This window comes from Chelonoidis abingdonii, chromosome 23 (genome assembly GCF_003597395.2).
Source record: "Chelonoidis abingdonii isolate Lonesome George chromosome 23, CheloAbing_2.0, whole genome shotgun sequence".
In the NCBI taxonomy this organism is placed as follows: Eukaryota; Metazoa; Chordata; order Testudines; family Testudinidae; genus Chelonoidis; species Chelonoidis abingdonii.
In genome coordinates, this window is record NC_133791.1 from 17,056,184 (window position 1) to 17,059,204 (window position 3,021).

Sequence of the window (3,021 nt, forward strand, 5' to 3'; positions counted from 1 at the left end):
GATTCATAGACTCTAGGACTGGAAGGGACCTCGAGAGGTCATCGAGTCCAGTCCCCTGCCCTCATGGCAGGACCAAATACTGTCTAGACCATCCCTGATAGACATTTATCTAACCTACATGCCCACCGGCACGAGCAGGCTGCTCTGTGGGGCAGGTAGACTCATGCCACAGCGTTACCCAAGTCCCAGAGGTGGCACTCACCTGCTTGGGTTGCGTTTCTGGGGCTGCTCCGCTCAACAGTCCTCCCTTGCCAAACTGGGGAGCAGGAAACATTCAGGTGCCTTTGGCTGAGCTGTGTCTCCCACACTTCTCTGACCAGCAAAGTTATTTCCCAGGAACTGTCTTGTCCCATCCCTTGCGTGTCTTGGAAAAGGGGTTGTCCAACTTATGGCTTAGAGCCTTCCTATCCCCTTTACAATCACACACTGACCCTGGGGCTGATGCCAAAGTCACTTAGGCATCAAACTGACATTAGGAAAGTCTTGATGTATTTTTAGCTGTGTTTGAATATGCGTTCTCAGCTCCTGGAGGGAATGGGTGGCCCGTCAGCCCACCGGGGATCTAGAGAGCGTTCTGGAACTGGTCTTCAGGTCGGCAACCTTTCAGAAGTGCTGTGCCGAGTCTTCATTTATTCACTCTAATTTAAAGTTTCGCGTGCCAGTGATACATTTTAACATTTTTAGAAGGTCTCCCTCTATGTCTAAACTATTGTTGTATGTAAAGTAAATAAGGTTTTTAAAATGTGTAAAAAGCTTCATTTAAAATTAAATTAAAATGCAGAGCCCCCCAGACCAGTGGCCAGGAGCTGGGCAGTGAGAATGTTGCTGAAAATCAGCTCACATGCGTGCCATAGGTTGCCTCCCACTGAACTAGGATCTACCACCCTGGAGTCTGTCGTCTTGAGTTGTAAACTGCTACTGAGAGCAAAAGGGGAGGTGATGGCTGAGTTCTAGAGCTGTGATCCTTGCTGGGTGGCTTAGCACTTACTCTTTAAACTATTGGGTCTCATGGCATGGAGGTGACCCCAGCGCACCGTTTGTGGTCAGGCGCAGCACTACTGGTGAGCCTCTGCCTCAGTTTCCCCTCACCCAGGGTATAAACAAGTCCAAGCAGGCCTTTCTAGAAGTAAAGAGCACCCTCTTTGGAAGGTGTTGTTTATTTAACCAAAAAGGGAAACAGGAAAAGGAGCAAAAGCTGCAAGTCACTGCTCCACCAGGAGTTCCCGGTGGGGCGGGAGAGTGCTCCAGGGCTGGTAGGGTGAGATAAGACTGAATTCCTTGCCAGGAGCTTGGGCCTCTGCTGGGCATTGGGCCAGATGCCAGTCTTCCCCAGACAGTCCTATTAGCTGAGCTCCCCAGGACATCCCACACCCAATTTATTCTCCTGGGCTGCTCCAGTGCCTTGCCTGGCATCACTGTGTTCTGGGCCTGTCCCTCTGTCTGGGAGCCTCGCTCTCCAGGGAGACACCACTAGGAGAAGCTGCAGGCTTCCAGCCTTAGCTCTCCAAAGCCTTGATAGGACCAGATGCTCATTACCTAATTAACGGCCACCCAGCTATGTAGGCAAGTAGCCACACGGGAATCTGGGTTGGCTCATTCTCCTTAGTGGAGTCTCTCAAAGGTAGGCTGACCTCCCAACCCACATGGCAGGAGGCAGCCTAGCTATAACTGGTCCAGGAAGATGGGTTCTAACACACGTACAGCATATCTACGCTTAAGTGTAGCTATTTCATTTGGGGTGTGACTTTTGTATTTCTGACGTAGCCGTACTGGTGTAAGCCCGAGTGTGAACATGGCGATGTTGGAATGACGGACATCGCTTGTGCCAGGTGTTTGCTGGAGTGATTTCTACTAGCAAACGTGCAGTTTTGTCAGCATGCACTGCACCCCACACTAGCAGCACTCTGCTGATACAGTATGTTGGTATAGCTGTACTGACTAAGCCTTCCCAGTGCAGCCCTGATTTTATGCCAGTCTCCCAAACTGGCATAAGCTGTACCAGTATAAAGCGCTCATAACTATAGAACTGAATCCTTGCTAGCAGGGGTTTGCTGGTTTAACTGTTAACTATCCTGATAGAATTATACTGGGCAAAACCTTCCTAGTGTGGACAAGGCTTGCTCGGTTGAATTCACTGCAGCCGCAGGCTTTAGGAATGCTGAAGAAAACCAGATTTGGTTGCTACTTTCAGTTTTAAAGGGCCACTGCCAACTTTATTTATTTACTGCTAGTTTTTAAAAAAATTCCAATATCTGGCAGAATCCTCCTATAAATAGTAAGGATCTGGAACTTAAACGAGAGAGAAATTGTTCAGTTGAGGCCCTGATCCTACAAAGACTTGCACACTGGATCTTGCACCTGTGAAAGGCTTTCTGGATGGTGGCCTGAATAGACAGGAAGCAGTGAAACTGATGATAAAGTTCTGTTGAATGCACTGAGGTAACAGCCTGGAAACAAATCATTACCGGTTTAATAGATTTTTTTTTTTTCATTATGATCTTGTAGTCTGACTTCCTCCATAACCTAGGCCAGAGAATTTACTCGATGAAATTAAACGTGTCCCCTTAAAATCTGAATTTTCTTATGCTGATCAGGGATGCATTGATAATATATGATAAATGACCTCGGGATCAGTGAGCCTTTTTACTTCTGTTACACTGGAAACATCCACTGTGTTTTACATAAATGTACAGAAAACAGGGTTCCTGCCCAAAGCGGAGCTAGTACCCAGGGTCAGATTGGATGCACCATTCTGCAAAAACTCCTACCTGGAGGTCATGAACCTCAGTCAGAATTTCCTCTTTGCAAGAGGAATCAAAACCAATAATGAACTTAAAAGTTCCCTTTAGAGGAGCTTCATGTGCTGCGTAGAAAACAGCTGGTCAGAGTTATTGTTGGGTTCCGCTCGCCGCCCCACCCATTATACCAACTGACTTTGGCAGAACTGAAATCTTGTAATGAGAAAGGAAATGGTAACCCAAAATATACTACTTCTGTACTTCATAGTGGGTTTCAGTTCTT

General features: G+C 47.2%; 1 protein-coding gene across 1 annotated transcript in view; it reads left to right on the forward strand.

Annotated features, from left to right (window-relative positions):
- ATP13A2 (ATPase cation transporting 13A2) overlaps nucleotides 1–3,021 on the forward strand; it is an 82,654-nt gene that overhangs the window by 469 nt on the left and 79,164 nt on the right. The window lies entirely within an intron of this gene.